Raw genomic sequence first — 26,464 nt, 5'->3', positions numbered from 1 at the left:
CTTGAATTGTCCAATTTATCACACCTATTGATTTCGGATCGAGCCCCAAACTTGGGCAACAACGTAATATGGCGGGAGGAGTCCTTTGGTGAGTTTTGATTGAAATCCAATCGCTAGAAGTATGGAATACACCAACCACTCCAATTAGGAACGAACTGCCGTTGAACTTGAATTGTCCAATTTCCCACACCTATTGATTTCAGATCGAGCCCAAAACTTGGGCAACATCATAATACGGTGGGAGGAGTCATTTGGTGAGTTTTGAGTGAAATCCAATCGCTAGAAGTGTGGCATACGCCAACCACTCCAATTAGGAACGAACTGTCGTTGAACTTGAATTGTCCAATTTGGAACACCTATTGATTTCGGATCGAGCCCCAAACTTGGGCAACATGATAATATGGCGGGAGGAGTCATTAGGTGAGTTTTGAGTGAAATCCAATCGCTAGAAGTATGGAATACACCATCCACTCCAATTTGGAACGAACTGCCGTTGAACTTGCATTAGCCATATTGAATTCAGATTTTTCACTTCCTTAGGCCTATAAATAGGGAGGTTCTCTAAGCTTGTAAACACACCCCAAGGTAAGGGTGGGCACGGTCCGGTTCGGCCCGGTTCTCCCCTAAACCCGAAACCGGAATCGGTACTATTCATCCGGTCCGGTTCGGTCCGATTTTTCAGTTAAACACCTAAGAGAATCGCACCAACCCGAACCGGTTTATATCCGGTTCGGTTTTCGGTTTTACAATTTGGACCGGCCCTACATACATGTCATTGTTATGTGTTCTCATGTCACCATTGCTAAGCCGCACAACTGCCGCCAAGCCACTCTCAGACACATCAAGCCTAGTCCAAAAAAAAAATTACAGAGAGAGAGAGAGAGAGAGAATTGGGTTTTTACTTCGAGCTTGAAATTTTCATTTTCATTATCTCCAAACAGCAATTAGGGTTTTACTTCGAGCTTGAAATTTTTACAGTAGAAAAAACAACGAGAATGAAACGAAGGAATACTGAACGTTTGCGTTTGATAGAACCCTAAATCAATCATACCCACATCTTCGATCGTGAATCAAATAAAACAAAAAATGAGAGAACGAGGCAACACAATAAGCAATGAAGAATTAGAAAGAGAGTAACTAGCTCACCTGGTTTCGTGACGCCGCCGAGTCAGAGAGAATGAGAGAGAGAGAAAATTGGAATTAGAAAGAGGAAGAAGAAAGAGAAAGAAGAAGAAAGAGAGAGAGAGAGAGAGAGACAAAAAATAAAAGAGAGAAGCTGCGGCGGATTGAAAAGATAAAGGAGAGAGGAAGGAAAGAAAAGGTGGTTTTAGGGTTAGGTGTTGGTTGATGGGCTTTTGTTGTTGGGCTTGGCTAAGGTTAGATGTTAGTAGTTGGGTTTGGGAAGTGAGAAAAATTCTGGGCTTAGTGGTTGGGCCACCAAAAAATATATATTAAATACTGGACCGGTCCGGTCCGGTGCTATTTTGTGTAAAACAGGAACTGGAACCGGTTTGAACCGGTCCGGTCCGATTTTGTTGACTTTTAGTCAACTCGGTTTTTTCCGGTTTTTTTTCATCCGGTTTGGTTCGGTTTTCCGGTTTTCCGGTTTATATGCCCACCCCTACCCCAAGGGGGGGAGCTCTCAAATACTTCTCTAGAGAATTTGAGGGAGAGAAGGGAAGGGAGCTCTAGAGAAGTGTTTGAGAGCTCCCCCCCTTGGGGTGTGTTTACAAGCTTAGAGAACCTCCCTATTTATAGGCCTAAGGAAGTGAAAAATCTGAATTCAATATGGCTAATGCATACAACACTTGTTTTATAAAATCTGAAATGGTTGATGCACTTCACCAATAAATCCCACCAGCAGCCCTAGCTCATCTTCATGTCACCATGACCAAGCTTCCAACCAGCTCAATAGCTCATGCCTAGCTCACCATGACCAAGCTTCCAACCAGAAACAATAGCTCATCCTGAGGTCAGCATGACCAGAAACTTCAAGGGCTTACGAATTGGGCTTCCCTTAAGCAAATTAAGACTTTAAGCACTCAAACTTGAAGTTCAGAATGTCTTCTTTCCAGCCATATATCATTTGGGCCAATCCAAGGTCGGAGGACGAAGTTAAGGCCAAAACAAACTGCTAACTCATTTTGCGCGCTGATAAAATCCATCCTGAGCATGGCTCTGTGTTTGCTAGGTAATAGACTCCATATTTATCCAATGGGGCTGAATTTTGGATATGTTATAGTACACACTCATTGGAACAACTTTCATGAAGAATTCTGCCTCATACGAGCTGTGTAGGTTGCTGAAACAAAGCTTGAAATATGACCTACGGAACTGGACTGGCAGGGGGCTGTAGCCAAAATGAGTTTGTCTTTTAAGCTCTTCATCCATTCATCCAAATTAGGCCTTAACAAGCTTGAATTGCATGAATTATGCTCTCTTGCTCTATTTGCCTACAAAACACACAAAGGGAGGCAAATAACATAGAAATCTAGGAAACTAAGCAAAAGAAGTAAGTAAATTTGGGCATGTATACGTATGAAATTATGAGCTTAACAACCATACACTCCAATTGGGAACGAACTGTCGTTGAACTTGAATTGTCCAATTTCTCACACCTATTGATTTCGGATCGAGCCCCAAACTTGGGCAACATCATAATATGGTGGGAGGAGTCATTTGGTGAGTTGTGAGTGAAATCCAATCGCTAGAAGTATGGAATACACCAACCACTCCAATTAGGAACGAACTGCCGTTGAACTTGAATTGTCCAATTTCTCACACCTATTAATTTCATATCGAGCCCAAAACTTGGGCAACATCATAATATGGTGGGAGTAGTCATTTGGTGAATTTTGAGTGAAATCCAATCGCTAGAAGTATGGAATACACCAACCACTCCAATTAGGAACGAACTGCCGTTGAACTTGAATTGTCCAATTTCTCACATCTATTGATTTCGGGTTGAGCCCAAAACTATGGCAACTTCATAATATGGTGGGAGGAGTCATTTGGTGAGTTTTGAGTGAAATCGAATCGCTAGAAGTATGGAATACACCAACCACTCCAATTAGGAAGGAACTGCCTCTGAACTTGAATTGTCCAATTTCTCACACCTATTGATTTCGGATCGAGCCCAAAACTTGGGCAACATGATAATTTGGTGTTAGGAGTCGTTTGGTGAGTTTTGAGTGAAATCTGATCGCTAGAAGTATAGAATACAGCAACCACTCCAATTTGGAATGAACTGCCGTTGAACTTGAATTGTCCAATTTCTCACACCTATTGATTTCAGATCGAGCCCAAGACTTGGGCAACATCATAATAGGGTGGGAGGAGTCATTTGGTGAGTTTTGAGTGAAATCGAATCGCTAGAAGTAGGGAATGCACCAACCACTCCAATTAGGAACGAACTACCATCGAACTTGAATTGTCCAATTTCTCACACCTAATGATTTCGGATCGAGCCCAAAACGTGGGCAACATCATAATATTGTGGGAGGAGTCATTTGGTGAGTTTTGAGTGAAATCCAATCGCTAGAAGTATGGAATACACCAACCACTCCAATTAGGAACGAACTGCCGTTGAACTTGAATTGTCCAGTTTCTTTCACCTATTGATTTCGGATCGAGCCCAAAACTTGGGCAACATCGTAATATAGTGTTAGGAGTCATTTGGTGAGTTTTGAGTAAAATCCAATCGCCAGAAGTATGGAATACACCAACCACTCCAATTAGGAACGAAATGCCGTTGAACTTGAATTGTCCAATTTCTCACACCTATTGATTTCGGATCGAGCCCAAAACTTGGGCAACGTGATAATATGGTGTTAGGAATCATTTGGTGAGTTTTGAGTGAAATCCAATCGCTAGAAGTATAGAATACACTCCAATTAGGAACGAACTGCCGTTGAACTTGAATTGTCCAATTTCTCACACCTATTGATTTCGGATCGAGCCCAAAACTTGGGCAACATGATAATATGGTGGGAGGAGTCATTTGGTGAATTTTGAGGGAAATCCAATCGCTAGAAGTATGGAATACACCAACAACTCCAATTAGGAACGAACTGCCGTTGAACTTGAATTGTCCAATTTCTTTCACCTATTGATTTCGGATCGAGCCCAAAACTTGGGCAACATCATAATATGGTGGGAGGAGTCATTTGGTGAGTTTTGAGGGAAATCCAATCGCTAGAAGTATGGAATACACAAACCACTACAATTAGGTACGAACTGCCGTTGAACTTGAATTGTCCAATTTCTCACACCTATTGATTTCGGATCGAGCCCAAAACTTGGGCAACACCATAATATGTTGGGAGGCGTCATTTGGTGTGTTTTGAGTGAAATCCAATCGCTCGAAGTATGGAATACACCAACCACTCCAATTAGGAACGAACTGCCTTTGAACTTGAATTGTCCAATTTCTCACACCTATTGATTTCGGATTGAGCCCAAAACTTGGGCCACATGATAAAATGGTGTTAGGAGTCGTTTGAGGAGTTTTGAGTGAAATCCAATCGCTAGAAGTATAGAATACAGCAACCACTCCAATTTGGAATGAACTGCCGTTGAACTTGAATTGTCCAATTTCCCACACCTATTGATTTCAGATCGAGCCCAAAACTTGGGCAACATCATAATATTGTGGGAGGAGTCATTTGGTGAGTTTTGAGTGAAATCCAATCGCTAGAAGTATGGAATACACCAACCACTCCAATTAGGAACGAACTGCCGTTGAACTTGAATTGTCCAGTTTCTTTCTCCTATTGATTTCGGATCGAGCCCAAAACTTGGGCAACATCATAATATAGTGTTAGGAGTAATTTGGTGAGTTTTGAGTAAAATCCAATCGCCAGAAGTATGTAATACACCAACCACTCCCATTAGGAACGAACTGTCGTTGAACTTGAATTGTCCAATTTCTCACACCTATTGATTTCGGATTGAGCCCAAAACTTGGGCAACGTGATAATATGGTGTTAGGAGTCATTTGGTGAGTTTTGAGTGAAATCCAATCGCTAGAAGTATAGAATACACTCGAATTAGGAACGAACTGACGTTGAACTTGAATTGTCCAATTTCTCACACCTATTGATTTCGGATCGAGCCCAAAACTTGGGCAACATGATAATATGTTGGGAGGAGTCATTTGGTGAGTTTTGAGGGAAATCCAATCGCTAGAAGTATGGAATACACCAACAACTCCAATTAGGAACGAACAGACGTTGAACTTGAATTGTGCAATTTGGAACACCTATTGAATTCGGATCGAGCCCAAAACTTGGGAAACATCATAATATGGTGGGAGGAGTCATTTGGTGAGTTTTGAGTGAAATCCAATCGCTAGAAGTATGGAATACACCAAACACTACAATTAGGTACGAACTGCCGTTGAAATCGAATTGTCCAATTTCTCACACCTGTTGATTTCGGATCGAGCCCAAAACTTGGGCAACACCATAATATGTTGTGGGGAGTCATTTGGTGTGTTTTGAGTGAAATCCAATCGCTCGAAGTATGGAATACACCAACCACTCCAATTAGGAACGAACTGCCGTTGAAATTGAATTGTCCAATTTCTCACACCTATTGATTTCCGATCGAGCCCCAAAATTGGGCAATATCATAATATGGCGGGAGGAGTCATTTGGCGAGTTTTGATTGAAATCCAATCGCTAGAAGTATGGAATACACCAACCACTCCAATTAGGAACGAACTGCCGTTGAACTTGAATTGTCCAGTTTCTTTCTCCTATTGATTTCGGATCGAGCCCAAATCTTGGGCAACATCATAATATAGTGTTAGGAGTCATTTGGTGAGTTTTGAGTAAAATCCAATCGCCAGAAGTATGTAATACACCAACCACTCCAATTAGGAACGAACTGCCGTTGAACTTGAATTGTCCAATTTCTCACACCTATTGATTTCGGATCGAGCCCAAAACTTGGGCAACGTGATAATATGGTGTTAGGAGTCATTTGGTGAGTTTTGAGTGAAATCCAATCGCTAGAAGTATAGAATACACTCCAATTAGGAACGAACTGACGTTGAACTTGAATTGTCCAATTTCTCACACCTATTGATTTCGGATCGAGCCCAAAACTTGGGCAACATGATAATATGGTGGGAGTAGTCATTTGGTGAGTTTTGAGGGAAATCCAATCGCTAAAAGTATGGAATACACCAACAACTCCAATTAGGAACGAACAGACGTTGAACTTGAATTGTGCAATTTGGAACACCTATTGAATTCGGATCGAGCCCAAAACTTGGGCAACATCATAATATGGTGGGAGGAGTCATTTGGTGAGTTTTGAGTGAAATCCAATCGCTAGAAGTATGGAATACACCAAACACTACAATTAGGTACGAACTGCCGTTGAAATCGAATTGTCCAATTTCTCACACCTGTTGATTTCGGATCGAGCCCAAAACTTGGGCAACACCATAATATGTTGTGGGGAGTCATTTGGTGTGTTTTGAGTGAAATCCAATCGCTCGAAGTATGGAATACACCAACCACTCCAATTAGGAACGAACTGCCGTTGAAATTGAATTGTCCAATTTCTCACACCTATTGATTTCCGATCGAGCCCCAAAATTGGGCAATATCATAATATGGCGGGAGGAGTCATTTGGCGTGTTTTGATTGAAATCCAATCGCTAGAAGTATGGAATACACCAACCACTCCAATTAGGAACGAACTGCCGTTGAACTTGAATTGTCCAGTTTCTTTCTCCTATTGATTTCGGATCGAGCCCAAATCTTGGGCAACATCATAATATAGTGTTAGGAGTCATTTGGTGAGTTTTGAGTAAAATCCAATCGCCAGAAGTATGTAATACACCAACCACTCCAATTAGGAACGAACTGCCGTTGAACTTGAATTGTCCAATTTCTCACACCTATTGATTTCGGATCGAGCCCAAAACTTGGGCAACGTGATAATATGGTGTTAGGAGTCATTTGGTGAGTTTTGAGTGAAATCCAATCGCTAGAAGTATAGAATACACTCCAATTAGGAACGAACTGACGTTGAACTTGAATTGTCCAATTTCTCACACCTATTAATTTCGGATCGAGCCCAAAACTTGGGCAACATGATAATATGGTGGGAGTAGTCATTTGGTGAGTTTTGAGGGAAATCCAATCGCTAAAAGTATGGAATACACCAACAACTCCAATTAGGAACGAACAGACGTTGAACTTGAATTGTGCAATTTGGAACACCTATTGAATTCGGATCGAGCCCAAAACTTGGGCAACATCATAATATGGTGGGAGGAGTCATTTGGTGAGTTTTGAGTGAAATCCAATCGCTAGAAGTATGGAATACACCAAACACTACAATTAGGTACGAACTGCCGTTGAAATTGAAATGTCCAATTTCTCACACCTATTGATTTCGGATCGAGCCCAAAACTTGGGCAACACCATAATATGTTGGGAGGAGTCATTTGGTGTGTTTTGAGTGAAATCCAATCGCTCGAAGTATGGAATACACCAACCACTCCAATTAGGAACGAACTGCCGTTGAAATTGAATTGTCCAATTTCTCACACCTATTGATTTCCGATCGAGCCCCAAAATTGGGCAATATCATAATATGGCGGGAGGAGTCATTTGACGAGTTTTGATTGAAATCCAATCGCTAGAAGTATGGAATACACCAACCACTCCAATTAGGAACGAACTACCTTTGTACTTGAATTGTCCAATTTCTCACACCTATTGATTTCGGATCGAGCCCAAAACATGGGCAACATGATAATCTGGTGTTAGGAGTCAGTTGGTGAGTTTTGAGTGAAATCCAATCGCTAGATGTATGGAATACACCAACCACTCCAATTAGGAACGAACTGCCGTTGAACTTGAATTGTCCAATTTCTCACACCTATTGATTTCGGATTGAGCCCAAAACTTGGGCCACATGATAATATGGTGTTAGGAGTCGTTTGAGGAGTTTTGAGTGAAATCCAATCGCTAGATGTATGGAATACACCAACCACTCCAATTAGGAACGAACCGCTTTTGAACTTGAATTGTCCAATTTCTCACACCAATTGAATTCGGATCGAGCCCAAAACTTGGGCAACACGGTAATATGGTGGGAGGAGTAATTTGGTGAGTTTTGAGTGAAATCCAATCACTAGAAGTATGGAATACACCAACCACACCAATTAGGAACGAACTGCCGTTGAACTTGAATTGTCCAATATCTCACACCTATTGATTTCAGATCGAGCCCAAAACTTGGGCAACTTGATAATCTGGTGTTAGGAGTCGTTTGGTGAGTTTTGAGTGAAATCCAATCGCTAGAAGTATAGAATACAGCAACCACTCCAATTATGAACGAACTGCCGTTGAACTTGAATTGTCCAATTTCTCACACCTATTGATTTCAGATCGAGCCCCAAACATGGGCAACATCATAATATGGTCTGAGGAGTCATTTGGTGAGTTTTGAGTGAAATCCAATTGCTAGAAGTAGGAAATACATGAACCACTCCAATTAGGAACGAACTGCCGTTGAACTTGAATTGTCCAATTTCTCACACCTATTGATTTCGGATCGAGCCAAAAACTTGGGCAACATGATAATATGGTGGGAGGAGTAATTAGGTGAGTTTTGAGTGAAATCCAATCGCTAGATGTATGGAATACACCAACCACTCCAATTAGGAACTAACTGCCGTTGAACTTGAATTGTCCAATGTCTCACAACAATTGATTTCGGATCGAGCCCAAAACTTGGGCAACAAGGTAATATGGTGGGAGGAGTAATTTGGGGAGCTTTGAGTGAAATCCAATCACTAGAAGTATGGAATACACCAACCACTCCAATTAGGAACGAACTGCCGTTGAACTTGAATTGTCCAATTTCTCACACCTATTGATTTCCGATCGAGCCCCAAAATTGGGCAATATCATAATATGGCGGGAGGAGTCATTTGGCGAGTTTTGATTGAAATCCAATCGCTAGAAGTATGGAATACACCAACCACTCGAATTAGGAACGAACTGCCGTTGTACTTGAATTGTCCAATTTCTCACACCTATTGATTTCGGATCGAGCCCAAAACTTGGGCAACATGATAATCTGGTGTTAGGAGTCAGTTGGTGAGTTTTGAGTGAAATCCAATCGCTAGATGTATGGAATACACCAACCACTCCAATTAGGAACTAACTGCCGTTGAACTTGAATTGTCCAATTTCTCACACCTATTGATTTCGGATTGAGCCCAAAACTTGGGAACACGATAATATGGTGGGAGGAGTCATTTGGTGAGTTTTTAGTGAAATCCAATCGCTAGATGTATGGAATACACCAACCACTCCAATTAGGAACGAACCGCTTTTGAACTTGAATTGTCCAATTTCTCACACCAATTGAATTCGGATCGAGCCCAAAACTTGGGCAACATGGTAATATGGTGGGAGGAGTAATTTGGTGAGTTTTGATTGAAATCCAATCACTAGAAGTATGGAATACACCAACCACTCCAATTAGGAACGAACTGCCGTTGAACTTGAATTGTCCAATATCTCACACCTATTGATTTCAGATCGAGCCCAAAACTTGGGCAACTTGATAATCTGGTGTTAGGAGTCAGTTGGTGAGTTTTGAATGAAATCCAATCGCTAGATGTATGGAATACACCAACCACTCCAATTAGAAACGAACTGCCGTCGAACTTGAATTGTCCAATTTCTCACACCTACTGATTTCGGAACGAGCCCAAAACTTGGGTAACTTCATAATATGGTGGGTGTAGTCATTTGGTTAGTTTTGAGTGAAATCCAGTCTTTAGAAGTACAGAATACACCAACCACTCCAATTAGGAACGAACTGCCGTTGAACTTGAATAGTCCAATTTCTCACACCTATTGATTTCGGATCAAGCCCCAAACTTGGGCAACATCATAATATGGTGGGAGGAGTCATTTGGTGAGTTTTGAGTGAAATCCAATCGCTAGAAGTATGGAATACACCAACCACTCCAATTAGGAACGAACTGCCGTTGAACTTGAATTGTCCAATGTCTCACACCAATTGATTTCGGATTGAGCCCAAAACTTGGGCAACATGGTAATATGGTGGGAGGAGTAATTTGGTGAGCTTTGAGTGAAATCCAATCACTAGAAGTATGGAATACACCAACCACTCCAATTAGGAACGAACTGCCGTTGAACTTGAATTGTCCAATTTCTCACACCTATCGATTTCGGATCGAGCCCAAAAGTTGGGCAACATGATAATCTGGTGTTAGTAGTCAGTTGGTGAGTTTTGAGTGAAATCCAATCGCTAGATGTATGGAATACACCAACCACTCCAATTAGGAACGAACTGTCGTTCAATTTGAATTGTCCAATTTCTCACACCAATTGATTTCGGATCGAGCCCAAAACTTGGGCAACATGGTAATCTGGTGTTACGAGTCATTTGGTAAGCTTTGAGTGAAATCCAATCGCTAGAAGTATGGAATACACCAACCACTCCAATTAGGAACGAACTGCCATTGAACATGAATTGTCCAATTTCTCACACCTATTGATTTCCGATCGAGCCCCAAATTGGGCAACATCATAATATGGCGGGAGGAGTCATTTGGCGAGTTTTGATTGAAATCCAATCGCTAGAAGTAAGGAATACACAAACCATTCCAATTAGGAACGAATTGCCGTTGAACTTGAATTGTCCAATTTCTCACACCTATTGATTTCGGATCGAGCCCAAGACTTGGGCAACAGGATAATATGGTGGGAGGAGTAATTAGGTGAGTTTTGAGTGAAATCCAATCGCTAGAAGTATGGAATACACCAACCACTCCAATTAGGAACGAACTGCCGTTAAACTTGAATTGTCCAATTTCTCACACCAATTGATTTCGTATCGAGCCCAAAACTTGGGCAACATGGTAATATGGTGGGAGGAGTAATTTGGTGAGCTTTGAGTGAAATCCAATCACTAGAAGTATGGAATACACCAACCACTCCAAATAGGAACGAACTGCCATGGAACTTGAATTGTCCAATTTCTCGCACCTATTGATTTCGGATAGAGCCCCAAACATGGGCAACATCATAATATGGTGGGAGGAGTCATTTGGTGAGTTTTGAGTGAAATCCAATTGGTAGAAGTATGGAATACACCAACCACTCCAATTAGGAACGAACTGCCGTTGAACTTGAATTGTCCAATTTCTCACACCTATTGATTTCGGATCGAGCCCAAAAGTTGGGCAACATGATAATCTGGTGTTAGGAGTCAGTTGGTGAGTTTTGAGTGAAATCCAATCGCTAGATGTATGGAATACACCAACCACTCCAATTTGGAACGAACTGCTGTTGAACTTGAATTGTCCAATTTCCCACACCTATTGATTTCGGATCGAGCCCAAATCTTGGGCAACATGATAATATCGTGGGAGGAGTAATTTGGTGAGTTTTGAGTGAAATCCAATCGCTAGAAGTATGGAATACACCAACCACTCCAATTGGGAACGAACTGCTGTTGAACTTGAATTGTCCAATTTGGAACACCTATTTATTTCGGATCGAGCCCAAAACTTGGGCAGCATCATAATATGGTGGGAGTAGTCATTTGGTGAGTTTTGAGTGAAATCCAATCGCTAGAAGTATGGAATACACCAACCACTCCAATTAGGAACGAACTGCCGTTGAACTTGAATTGTCCAATTTCTCACACCTATTGATTTCGGATCGAGCCCAAAACTTGGGCAACAACATAATATGGTGGGAGGCGTCATTTGGTGAGCTTTGAGTGAAATCCAATCGCTAGAAGTATGGAATACACTAACCACTCCAATTAGGAACGAACTGCCGTTGAACTTGAATTGTCCAATTTCTCACACCTATTGATTTCGGATCGAGCCCCAAACATGGGCAACATCATAATATGGTGGGAGGAGTCATTTGGTGAGTTTTGAGTGAAATCCAATCGCTAGAAGTATGGAATACACCAACCACTCCAATTAGGAACGAACTGCCGTTGAACTTGAATTGTCCAATTTCTCACACCTATTGATTTCGGATCGAGCCCAAAACTTGGGCAACATCATAATATGGTAGGAGGAGTCATTTGGTGAGTTTTGAGTGAAATACAGTCGCAAGAAGTATGGAATACACCAACCACTCCAATTAGGAACGAACTGCCGTTGAAATTGAATTGACCAATTTCTCACACCAATCAATTTCGGATCGATCCCAAAACTTGGGCAACATCATAATACGGTGGGAGGAGTCATTTGGTGAGGTTTGAGTGAAATCCACTCGCCAGAAGTATGGAATACACCAACCACTCCAATTAGGAACAAACTGCCGTTGAACTTGAATTGTCCAATTTCTCACACCTATTGATTTCGGATCGAGCCCAAAACTTGGGCAACAACATAATATGGTGGGAGGCGTCATTTGGTGAGCTTTGAGTGAAATCCAATCGCTAGAAGTATGGAATACACTAACCACTCCAATTAGGAACGAACTGCCGTTGAACTTGAATTGTCCAATTTCTCACACCTATTGATTCCGGATCGAGCCCCAAACTTGGGCAACATCATAATATGGTGGGAGGAGTCATTTGGCGAGCTTTGAGTGAAATCCACTCGCCAGAAGTATGGAATACACCAACCACTCCAATTAGGAACAAACTGCCGTTGAACTTGAATTGTCCAATTTCTCACACCTATTGATTTCAGATCGAGCCCAGAACTTGGGCAACATCATAATATGGTGGGAGTAGTCATTTGGTTAGTTTTGAGTGAAATCCAATCGCAAGAAGTATGGAATACCCCAATCACTCCAATTAGGAACGAACTGCCGTTGAACTTGAATTGTCCAATTTCTCACACCTATTGATTTCAGATCGAGCCCAAAACTTGGGCAACATCATAATATGGTGGGAGAAGTCATTTCATTAGTTTTGAGTGAAACCAATCACTAGAAGGATGGAATACACCAACCACTCCAATTAGAAACGAACTGCCGTTCAACTTGAATTGCCCAATTTGGAACACCTATTGGTTTCGGATCGAGCCCAAAACTTGGGCAACATCATATTATGGTGGGAGGAGTCATTTGGTGAGTTTTTAGTGAAATCCAATCGTAAGAAGTATGGAATACCCCAATCACTCCAATTAGGAACGAACTGCCGTTGAACTTAAATTGTCCAATTTGGAATACCTATTGATTTCGGATCGAGCCCAAAACTTGGGTAACGTCATAATATGGTGGGAGGAGTCATTTGGTGAGTTTTGAGTGAAATCCAATCGCTAGAAGTGTGGAATTCACCAACCACTCCAATTAGGAACGAACTGCCGTTGAACTTGAATTGTCCAATTTTGAACACCTATTGATTTCGGATCGAGCCCAAAACTTGGGCAACATCATAATATGGTGGGAGGAATCATTTGGTGAGTTTTGAGTGAAATCCAATCGCTAGAAGTATGGAATACACCAACCACGCCAATTAGGAACGAACTGCCGTTGAACTTGAATTGTCCAATTTCTCACACCTATTGATTTCGGATCGAGCGCCAAACTTGGGTAACATAATAATATGGTGGGAGGAGTCATTTGGTGAGTTTTGAGTCAAATCCAATCGCTAGAAGTATGGAATACAACAACCACTCCAATTAGGAACGAACTGCCGTTGAACTGGAATTGTCCAATTTCTCACACCTATTGATTTCAGATCGAACCCAAAGTTTGGGCAACATCATAATATGGTGGGAGGAGTCATTTCGTTAGTTTGGAGTGAAATTCAATCAGTAGAAGGATGGAATACACCAACCACTCCAATTAGGAACGAACTGCCGTTGAACTTGAATTGCCCAATTTGGAACACCTATTGATTTCGGATCGAGCCCAAAACATGGGCAGCATCATAATATGGTGGGAGGAATCATTTGGTGAGTTTTGAGTGAAATCCAATCGCTAGAAGTATGGAATACACCAACTGATCGGTTCATAATTGTATATTATTTCTTACCCTTCTAGCTTATGATTTGGTTATGTTTTTGAGTTAAACTTGTGCTTTTAATCCTTTTTGTGTTTATCTTTCAGTTAATTGAGCTTTAGGTAACAATGATGGCTTTGGAGAACATAATTCATGCAATTCAAGCATGTTAAGGCCTAATTTGGATGAATTGATGAAGAGCTTAAAGACAAATTCATTATGGCTACAGCCCCCTGCCAGTCCAGTTCCGTAGGTCATATTGCAAGCTTTGTTTCAGCAACCTACATAGCTCGGATGAGGCCACATTCTTCATGAAAGTTGCTCCAATTGGTGTGTACTATAACATATCCAAAATTCAGCCCCATTGGATAAATCTGGAGTCCGTTACCTAGCAAAACACAGAACCATGCTCAGGATGGATCTTATCAGCGCGGAAAATGAGTTAGCAATTTGTTTCGGCCTTAACTTCTTCCTCCGACCTTGGATTGGCCCAAATAACATATGGCTGGAAAGAAGACATTCTGAACTTCAATTTAGAGTGCTTAAAGTCCTAATTTGATTAAGAGAAGCCCAAGTTGTAAGCCCTTGAAGTTGCTGGTCATGCTGACCTCAGCATGTGCTGGTTGGATGCTTGGTCATGGTGAGCTAGGTATGAGCTATCATTTCTGGTTGGAAGCTTGGTCATGGTGACATGAAGATGAGCTAGGGCTGCTGGTGGGATTTAGTGGTGAAGTGCATCAACCAATTCAAGATTTTCTAATACAAGTGCATCACCCATTTCAGATTTTCTAATACAAGTGCATCAACCATTTCAGATTTTATAATTCAAGTGTTGTATGCATTAGTCTTATTGAATTCTGATTTTCACTTCCCCTAGGCCTATAAATAGGGATGTTCTCTAAGCTTGTAATAACACCCCAAGGGGGGGAGCTCTCAAACACTTCTCTAGAGCTCCCTTCCCTTCTCTCCCTCAAATTCTCTTAGTTTTGCTTTCTAGTTCTCAATTCTAGCTTTCTTTAATGTTTTCTTAGTTGTAATTTATTTTTCTTGTAATGTACATTCTTTTCTTTAGTTTCAAGTTTGATTAGTTTCCAAGTTTCAATTATGGTTTTTGTTCTTATTCATTATGCTTATAAGTTAATATGCTAGTTTGAATGATTGATCACCATTTAGGCTTGCATGTTAGCTATCTTGGTTTGAATTAAGAGTAGACACCATGCTTTAATTCGAATTGAACTATGAATAGGAAGAGTATGTATGGACATTCGACAACAGGGATTAGATACATGCTTGGTTGTTTAAATTGTTCTTCTATGCTTAATGGGTTCCTAATGCTTAATTTTAGGTTAGACAACAAATGATCAAATTAGGGAATTAGGAACACAAGGTTATGACCAAACACCATGGCTTAATCATACTTTAGCTAGAATCAATCCATTAATCTAATTGAACTTGGGAACTTATATGCTTGAGTTAGTTATTTCTTTCTTCCTTGTTTTATTTATTTCCTTTCTTTTTCATTTCTGTTTTGTGTAGGAAAAATGAATTGGATCATTCAATCACCAATCCTCGTGGGATCGACCTCGCACTTACATATGCTATACTACCAAACGGCTCGTGCACTTGCGAGTATCACAAGTTGAGGATGCAACTGAATCCATTTTGGTGCAGCTGTATCTACACAACAAGTTTTTGGCGCCGTTGCCGGGGATTGGCAACATAGTTTGGTTCTATTTCTTTTCCCTACTTGTTTTATTTTTATTTTTCATTTTCATGTTTTTCTAGACAATTTCAAGTTTTAAAGTTAATGACGTTAATGGACAAGTTGTGTTTGTAGTCCAACAGAAAAGGACAATTGCCCAACAAGCAAGAGAACTGGGTTTAAGTCCCAGCTTACACAACCCATTGGTGCTTGTTGCTTTGAAGCATGGAATTGGACATGTGTTGATTTTTCCTTTTCATTTTTAGTTTTTTTTTTATATTTCGTAATCCTTTAATTATGTTTCAAGTTTTTTGTGTTCGTTTTAGCAATTTATGATAGCTTAATAAAAATGGAGAGAGATGGCAACCTCAATCATAAGAATGGGGAGTGTGGAGCAGTGGGAGAAGTCGCGACCTCCAAATGCATCATGCTCGACCTAATCGCTTCAAGGGGGAGTATTCCAATCTTTTCTCTTTAGTTGTTTTGTTATTACTTCAGTAATTTTAATTTTCTATTTCTTTTATTAAAAAAAAATTAAAAAAGATTTTTTATATTAGCTGACTCGTGGTAACTCCAGTGAGCGTCTCCGTCAATACAGTGTCTAGGAGTTCTTTAGGCGACACCTTCGGTGTCTAAGAAGTTTGGGTTTTAAGTGGGACCTTTGTGACCCCTCCAACCTTCCCGGATCCCCTGGCTGTGTTTTCTGAGGCCCTTAACTGGTCATCCATGAGTTGCTTGTATATTTGTGTGTTTTTTTTCAAAAAAAACAAAAAACAAAAAAAAAAACAAAAAAATTAAAAAGTTTTAAAAAAAAATTGAAATTTGAGTTTTTATTTAATTTTCCTTGTAAATTGCAATTTGGAACTTCTTTGTTGTTTTTTTTTTCTTTGTGTGGTCAGTTAGTTGTAAATAATAATAAATTAAAAAAAAAAAATCAATTTGGAAGTTCTTTGTTTTCTTTTATGTTCTTTTTTTTGTTTTGTTAGGTTAGTTTATTTATTTACGTGGTGTGGTTAGTTAGTTTATTTCTGAGTGTTAAAAACACATTTTTATTTCATTTCAAACATTACAAACAAAGAAAAAAAAAAGTAAAACAAAAAAAAAACAAAAAAAACAAAAAACAAAAAAAACATTCAAGTAAATTAAAAATAAAAACAACTTCTTCATCTTCATCTTCATCTTCATGGCATGCCTCTATTGTCTCTTACTTGCAGAATCTGCAGCAGCTCCACATGGTCCTCATTTTTTCTCTGCAGTGCTTCCACGTGCTGATTGGCACAGTAGAGCCGCTTCTGCAAGTCCGCCACCATAGCCTTCAAGGAAGTTATTTCCTCGCTCATCGCGGCACACTCCCGTGTTCTCGCCAGCAATCGCATACCCAAATTGGTAGCCGAGACCGCATGGAGAACAGTTAAATTATTGGACTCCTCCACCGCTGCTTTGTCAGACCTCTGTGCCACATGCAGATGATCTGTCGGTGTGAGCTTGCTGCCAATCATGCCTCCAAGCAGCGCTGCTCTGTTCGGCATTGCCTCAGAAAAGTTCGGTATTACCTCAGCAAAGTTTGAGGCCGTACCGTGATGATATGTGGAGTTTGGGAAGACATGGTTTTGAGGAGCCCTTATCTGCGCATTCGGTGGTGCAAGGGACAGTTCAAGGCTAAGATCATCAAGGTGAGTGCATGAGGATGCCATTGTTTTGTTTTTGGATTTTTTGATGTTTTCTCTAAATTTGCAGGAAGAAATGCGGGGTGCTCTTCTACTTCACCGAGATGAGTTTAAATAGACTTATGCAGATGAGGGAGCCGAAAGCACTTCGGATCTCGAGGGTGCTATCCTGTGCTCTTTTCTCTCGGATCCCTTCATTTCTGGCGCAAATTGCGAGCACGTTTTTTTTTTTAAAAGGGAGCATGTCTACACTTTCACTTACTTTTGCCTCTCTGTTTTCTGATGTTTGTGTTTTTGCTTTTTCAGTTTTTATTTTATTTTATTTTATTTTATTTTATTTTCAATTATTTTCTTCTTGTTTGACTGGTTTCTTAATAATGTAGTTGGAAGAAGAGACAAAATTAAAGATGCGTCTTGGACACCTGGTGCAAGAATCCCAACTCTTCTTTTAAATTATTGTTTGAATTGCGTGTTTATTTCAGTTTATTTATTTATTTATTTTGTTTTTTATTTAATTAGGTAGTATAATTTAAAACTCATAGGATATTCTTTGAAGGAGCTAAATTTTTGGTAACTCCAGTGAGCAACCGCAGTCTATACAGTGTCTAGGAGTTCTTTAAGGCGACACCTTCGGTGTCTAAGAAGTTAGGGTTTTAAGCGGGACCATTGTGACCCCTCCAACCTTCCCGGAACCCCTGGCTGTGTTTTCTGAGGCCCTTAACTGGTCATCCTTAAGTTTTTCTCTTAAAAGAAGAAGCAGTTATTTGTGTATTTACTTAACTAAAAATAAAAAATAAAAATAAAAATAAATCTTGTTTGGGTCTTCGTGTTTTTGTTTGATTGTCGTTCTTTACATTTAGGGTCAATCGTTTCTTTGAGATAGCTAACGTTTTTATTTCCCAATTAAAGAAAAAAAAAAAAAAACACACATACACTTTAAAATTAAATAATAAATAAAAACTAAAATCATTTCTTCTTGGCGCTCGGTGTCTCGACCATAGGAGCTTTGAGTTTGGCCCTCTGGCTGTCCTCTTCCGGGGCTTCACGCACAGCCTCTTGGGGCTCATCACTTGAGCTCCCAAAGATCGCAATCTTAGCTTGAGCGTAACTACTCTCGCGATCCGCTTGCTTGCGTTTACCCGGTCGGTCTAGGTCCTCCAGTTGCTTTCTCATGTCGCGAGAGTACAACTCTACCATCTTTGATAGATTTTTATTCTCGTCTCGCAATACTTCTAGCTGGTGTCGATTCACCTCCACAATCCTTGACCTCTCCCTTTTCAAGCTTTTTATAGCACTCTGACAGTCTTCAACCAAACTTCGCTCCGCCGCCAACTGAGCTTTAAGCACCTCTACCTCATGGGACTTCGCAAGTAGGCGATGACCCAAACTTGCGACACATGCTGTACTCTGCACGCTCAGTGCCGGGGCATCACTCGTGACCCGGTTGTCATCCCTTGTCCCGAACACACGTATATCTTTGGGAGTCACTAAATTTCTGCAAACTCCAATGGCAACATCGTTGTCCAGGAGTATTGAGTCATTGACAGTCACAGGCCCCCGTGCGGAGGCAAAGTAGGGCATCCATACTGGTGCTACTGCTTGGCCTCGTGTCTGAGTCGGTGGAGCTAGGTTGAGATCTAACGAAAAGGGGTAGGAAGAAGCCATTTGATTTCTCACTTTTTTTTTTCTTTTTCTTGCTTCTTTTCTCTTTTGTGTTTCTGAGTTTGTGTGTTTTTTTGTTTTTTGTTTTTTTTTTTCCCTTCTTTTTCCTTCTTATAGATATAGTCTTTGACAAACAAACCCTAGCCGTTGCAGCGTCTAAGCGTTTTCTGAATATCCAGCGTTCCTCGAGTCCCACAACCTTCTCACTTTCCAACCGTTTCCAACACATTTGTCACGACTTGCTTTGTCTGAACGGACGCGTTCAGCAAAGTTGTCGCGCCTTTCCATGAGCCCGTAATTTTCGCTTGTGGATCTGCGGCGCCTCTATGCGTCGACACGTGGCTCCTGCTTTCTGCCCGTGACTATCCATGAAACGACATCAGGGACCACATTCCCTCTTTTTAGAAATCCCGCTTTGCGCTCATAATTCACGTTTTATCTTTTTAAAAAAAAAATTAAATTTAAACGTGTGGGCTTCAGATTTCATGTTGGGTCGGGTTTTACCGTTGTTGGGTTAATTTCATTTTGGGTTGGGCTTTCAATTGTTTGGGTTTCAGTTTGTGTAAGACTATCTGTTAGGGCTTACTGTTTTGAGTGTTTTACTGTTTCGTGTTTTTTTTATTTATTTATTTTATTTTATTTTATTTGATTGTTTGTTTTGTAATTTTTATTTTGTAATTGTTTTATTTTATTTTTGTATGTTTTGTGATTTTTATTTGCTTTAATACCCTTCATTTGTTGTTATGACATTGGTTGTGGCTAATTTTTAAACATTGAGGACAATGTTCATTTCTAGGTTTGGGGGTATTGGAGTTTAGCAAGTAAATTTGGTTTTTCTTAAAATTAAAAAAAATAATAATTGAAAAAAAAAAAATTATTTATTTTTTTGCTTGTTTTTATTTTAAGTATTGTTTTGTTTTGTTTTTGTTTTGAGCCACTTTCCGAACACTTATGATGAGATAGTGATAAATGTTTGCATGACTTAAATAAAAATTGGATTTCATTTTATTTTAGTGTTTTTTTTTCTTTATTAAAAAATAAAAAAAAATTTGGCATTGTTCTAGCATGATATGTTTGAAACCTTCTTTACACTTGCCATTTGTTTCATAATTTTCCAATTAAAGGATTTGCATGACCCAAAGAATTGTATCAAGCACAAATTAGACTTATATAACCATATAAAGTGAGCTTTTGAGCCTTGTACTTCAATTCATGAGTGTTATATACATACTCTTATTTTCTTGTCATCAAAGTTGTTGTTTGATCTCATTATTTATTGATTTGGTTGAACACTTAAAAGTCATTCATTCTTATGCAATTTGACTTCACGACATTTAAGAAGTGATATTAAGGCCCTCTTTGGATCGTTTGTGCCTTTCAAGCTAACCTTATGCATGCTTAAGCATGATTTTCCATTGTTAACCATTTTGAGCCTACATGTAAACCTTTTCTTTCATTTAACCAATTATATTTCCTCGCCTTAGCCTGAAAAACAAATATTTACCTTTCTAAAGAACTCATGAGCTTTAATTGGGATGTGTTTTTCATACTAAGTTTGGGAATTTCGAAGAAAAAAAAAAATCACACAATTGGTGAAAGAAAAGAGAAAAGTTGTGATTAAGTGGTGGTTGAATGAAATTTCATTTTTGGGCCTTCAAAATAAATTGGTGGTTGTTCAGGAAAGGAGTGAATCAATGTAAATGAAGGGTATAAGGAGTTTTGATCAGGTAAAAGAAAAAAATCTAATCGTGATGATTCGAAGTCTTGTAAACAATTATTTTATGCTCTTGCATTGCGAGTTCCTTGGACTTTGTATTATCCATATCCTTCATTTCTTACTCACCTTACACCCTTGGCCCCATTACAACCCATGTTAAAGACCTAAATTGATCTTAAATGTCATGTGGTTGAATTGCATTCATTTTTCTACTTTTAAGTGTTTGACATCCTTCTTGAGATCATATTAATGCAAGTTCTTCATATTTCTATTGCGAGTTAAGTCCCTTATGGTTTAACTCTATTCTCATGTTTATAACTGAGTGTGCATTATAGCACTCTTCTGAGTGATTCATTTGTGAGAGGACAACTTTGGTGAGATTTGAAGTTGAACTTATGCTTTGTATGATTTTTGAAATTGTGTGAAAACTAAGATTGGGGAATTTGTTGCATTTGGCTATCACACTACTACACTTTGAGCATATTGTGTTTAGAACTTTGCCGCTTTGTAAATAATGTCTAAAAATTGAGCTTTTATTGTTAAAACGTTTAAGTCATGTGCATGAGTCATTTCTCTTCAGAAAATGTTCGGAAAAATTGTTTTAAGTTCTTTGTGTTTTTGTGTTTGTTTTTGTTTTTGGTTTTGCTTAAGGACTAACAATCTTTAAGTTTTCTAATTACTTTGTTTTACAGAGTCAGTAAAACGTTTGTGGGTATCGTATCTGTTAAACCCTCAGGAGACACAACTCCTCCTACTAGGGATGCCTAGAGGTTTAAAGGCTTGTTGCATATGCTAAATGCAATCGAGTTACCTACGAAAGTGGTTTAGTTAACTTCTAGTTTTGTTTTTAACTTTGTTTTGTGTTGTTTTGCTCGAGGACTAGCAAAATCTAGGTTTGGGGGTATTTGATCGGTTCATAATTGTATATTATTTCTTACCCTTCTAGCTTATGATTTGGTTATGTTTTTGAGTTAAACTTGTGCTTTTAATCCTTTTTGTGTTTATCTTTCAGTTAATTGAGCTTTAGGTAACAATGATGGCTTTGGAGAACATAATTCATGCAATTCAAGCATGTTAAGGCCTAATTTGGATGAATTGATGAAGAGCTTAAAGACAAATTCATTATGGCTACAGCCCCCTGCCAGTCCAGTTCCGTAGGTCATATTGCAAGCTTTGTTTCAGCAACCTACATAGCTCGGATGAGGCCACATTCTTCATGAAAGTTGCTCCAATTGGTGTGTACTATAACATATCCAAAATTCAGCCCCATTGGATAAATCTGGAGTCCGTTACCTAGCAAAACACAGAACCATGCTCAGGATGGATCTTATCAGCGCGGAAAATGAGTTAGCAATTTGTTTCGGCCTTAACTTCTTCCTCCGACCTTGGATTGGCCCAAATAACATATGGCTGGAAAGAAGACATTCTGAACTTCAATTTAGAGTGCTTAAAGTCCTAATTTGATTAAGAGAAGCCCAAGTTGTAAGCCCTTGAAGTTGCTGGTCATGCTGACCTCAGCATGTGCTGGTTGGATGCTTGGTCATGGTGAGCTAGGTATGAGCTATCATTTCTGGTTGGAAGCTTGGTCATGGTGACATGAAGATGAGCTAGGGCTGCTGGTGGGATTTAGTGGTGAAGTGCATCAACCAATTCAAGATTTTCTAATACAAGTGCATCACCCATTTCAGATTTTCTAATACAAGTGCATCAACCATTTCAGATTTTATAATTCAAGTGTTGTATGCATTAGTCTTATTGAATTCTGATTTTCACTTCCCCTAGGCCTATAAATAGGGATGTTCTCTAAGCTTGTAATAACACCCCAAGGGGGGGAGCTCTCAAACACTTCTCTAGAGCTCCCTTCCCTTCTCTCCCTCAAATTCTCTTAGTTTTGCTTTCTAGTTCTCAATTCTAGCTTTCTTTAATGTTTTCTTAGTTGTAATTTATTTTTCTTGTAATGTACATTCTTTTCTTTAGTTTCAAGTTTGATTAGTTTCCAAGTTTCAATTATGGTTTTTGTTCTTATTCATTATGCTTATAAGTTAATATGCTAGTTTGAATGATTGATCACCATTTAGGCTTGCATGTTAGCTATCTTGGTTTGAATTAAGAGTAGACACCATGCTTTAATTCGAATTGAACTATGAATAGGAAGAGTATGTATGGACATTCGACAACAGGGATTAGATACATGCTTGGTTGTTTAAATTGTTCTTCTATGCTTAATGGGTTCCTAATGCTTAATTTTAGGTTAGACAACAAATGATCAAATTAGGGAATTAGGAACACAAGGTTATGACCAAACACCATGGCTTAATCATACTTTAGCTAGAATCAATCCATTAATCTAATTGAACTTGGGAACTTATATGCTTGAGTTAGTTATTTCTTTCTTCCTTGTTTTATTTATTTCCTTTCTTTTTCATTTCTGTTTTGTGTAGGAAAAATGAATTGGATCATTCAATCACCAATCCTCGTGGGATCGACCTCGCACTTACATATGCTATACTACCAAACGGCTCGTGCACTTGCGAGTATCACAAGTTGAGGATGCAACTGAATCCATTTTGGTGCAGCTGTATCTACACAACACCAACCACTCCAATTTGGAACGAACTGCCGTTGAACTTGAATTGTCCAATTTCTCAAACCTATTGATTTCGGATCGAGCCCCAAACTTGGGCAACATCATAATATGGTGGGAGGAGTCATTTGGTGAGTTTTGAGTCAAATCCAATCGCTAGAAGTATGGAATACAACAACCACTCCAATTAGGAACGAACTGTCGTTGAACTGGAATTGTCCAATTTCTCACACCTATTGATTTCAGATCGAACCCAAAGTTTGGGCAACATCATAATATGGTGGGAGGAGTCATTTCGTTAGTTTTGAGTGAAATCCAATCAGTAGAAGGATGGAATACACCAACCACTCCAATTAGGAACGAACTGCCGTTGAACTTGAATTGCCCAATTTGGAACACCTATTGATTTCGGATCGAGACCAAAACATGGGCAACGTCATAATATGGTGGGAGGAGTCATTTGGTGAGTTTTGAGTGAAATCCAATCGCTAGAAGTATGGAATTCACCAACCACTCCAATTAGGAACGAACTGTCGTTGAACTTCAATTGTCCAATTTTGTAGACCTATTGATTTCGGATCGAGCCCAAAACTTGGGCAACATCATAATATGGAGGGAGGAGTCATTTGGTGAGTTTTGAGTGAAATCCAATCGCTAGAAGTATGGAATACACCAACCCCTCCAATTAGGAACGAATTGCCGTTGAACTTGAATTGTCCAATTTGGAACACCTATTGATTTCGGATCGAGCCCAAAACTTGGGCAACATCATGATATGGTGGGAGGGGTCATTTGGTGAGTTTTGAGTGAAATCCAATCGCTAGAAGTATGGAATACACCAACCACTCCAATTAGGAACGAACTGCCGTTGAACTTGAATTGTCCAATTTGGAACACCTATTGATTTCGGATCGAGCCCAAAACTTGGGCAACAACATATTATGGTGGGAGGAGTCATTTGGTGAGTTTTGAGTGAAATCCAATCGCTAGAAGTATGGATTACACCAACCACTCCAATTAGGAACGAATTGCCGTTGAACTGGAATTGTCCAATTTCCCACACCTATTGATTTCAGATCGAGCCCAAAACTTGGGCAACATCATAATATGGTGGGAGGAGTCATTTCGTTAGTTTTGAGTGAAATCCAATCACTAGAAGGATGGAATACACCAACCACTCCAATTTGGAACGAACTGCCGTTGAACTTGAAGTGCCCAATTTGGAACACCTATTGATTTCGGATCGAGCCCAAAACTTGGGCAGCATCATAATATGGTGGGAGTAGTCATTTGGTGAGTTTTGAGTGAAATCCAATCGCTAGAAGTATGGAATACACCAACCACTCCAATTAGGAACGAACAGCCGTTGAACTTGAATTGTCCAATTTGGAACACCTATTGATTTCGGTTCGAGCCCAAAACTTGGGCAACATGATAATATGGTGGGAGGACTCATTTGGTGAGTTTTGGGTGAAATCGAATCGCTAGAAGTATGGAATACACCAACCACTCCAATGAGGAACGAACTGCCGTTGAACTTGAATTGCCCAATTTGAAACACCTATTGATTTCGGATCGAGCCCAAATCTTGGGCAACATCATAATATGGCGGGAGGAATCATTTGGTGAGTTTTGAGTGAAATCCAATCGCTAGAAGTATGGAATACACCAACCACTCCAATTAGGAACGAACTGCCGTTGAACTTGAATTGTCCAATTTCTCACACCAATGGATTTCAGATCGAGCCCAAAACTTGGGCAACATCATAATGTGGTGGGAGGAGTCATTTGGTTAGTTTTGAGTGAAATTCAATCCCTAGAAGTATGGAATACACCAACCAATCCAATTAGGAACGAACTGCCGTTGAACTTGAATTGCCCAATTTGGAACACCTATTGATTTCGGATCGAGCACAAAACTTGGGCAACATCATAATATGGTGGGAGGAGTCATTTGGTGAGTTTTGAGTGAAATCCAATCGCTAGAAGTGTGGAATACACCAACCACTCCAATTAGGAACGAACTGTCATTGAACTTGAATTGTCCAATTTCTCACACCTATTGATTTCGGCTCGAGCCCAAAATTGGGCAACCTGATAATATGGTGGGAGGAGTCATTTGGTGAGTTTTAAGTGAAATCCAATCGCTAGAAGTATGGAATACACCAACCACTCCAATTGGGAACGAACTGCCGTCGAACTTGAATTGTCCAATTTCTCACACCTATTGATTTCGGATCGAGCCCAAATCTTGGGCAACATCATAATATGGTGGGAGGAATCATTTGGTGAGTTTTGAGTGAAATCCAATCGCTAGAAGTATGGAATACACCAACCACTCCAGTTAGGAATGAACAGCCGTTGAACTTGAATTGTCCAATTTGGAACACCTATTGATTTCGGATCGAGCCCAAATCTTGGGCAACATCGTAATATGGTGGGAGGAATCATTTGGTGAGTTTTGAGTGAAATCCAATCGCTAGAAGTATGGAATACACCAACCACTCCAATTAGGAACGAACTGCCGTTGAACTTGAATTGTCCAATTTGGAACACCTATTGAATTCAGATCGAGCCCAAAACTTGGGCAACATCATAATATGGTGGGAGGAGTCATTTAGTTAGGTTTGAGTGAAATCCAATCACTAGAAGTATGGAATACACCAACCACTCCAATTAGGAACGAACTGCCGTTGAACTTGAATTGCCCAATTTGGAACACCTATTGATTTCGGATCGAGCACAAAACTTGGGCAACATCATAATATGGTGGGAGGAGTGATTTGGGGAGTTTTGAGTGAAATCCAATCGCTAGAAGTATGGAATACACCAACCACTCCAATTAGGAACGAACTGCCGTTGAACTTGAATTGTGCAATTTGGAACACCTATTGATTTCGGATCGAGTCCAAAACTTGGTCAACACCATAATATGTTGGGAGGAGTCATTTGGGGTGTTTTGAGTGAAATCCAATCGCTCGAAGTATGGAATACACCAACCACTGCAATTGGGAATGAACTGCCATTGAACTTGAATTGTCCAATTTCTCACACCTATTGATTTCGGATCGAGCCCAAAACTTGGGCAACATGATGATATGGTGTTAGGAGTCGTTTGGTGAGTTTTGAGTGAAATCCAATCGCTA

Source organism: Prunus avium, chromosome 1, assembly GCF_965620075.1.
Source record: "Prunus avium chromosome 1, drPruAviu1.hap1.1, whole genome shotgun sequence".
Taxonomy (NCBI): Eukaryota; Viridiplantae; Streptophyta; class Magnoliopsida; order Rosales; family Rosaceae; genus Prunus; species Prunus avium.
The sequence above is the reverse complement of the archived record's forward strand: the minus strand, read 5'-3'. Positions refer to the sequence as shown.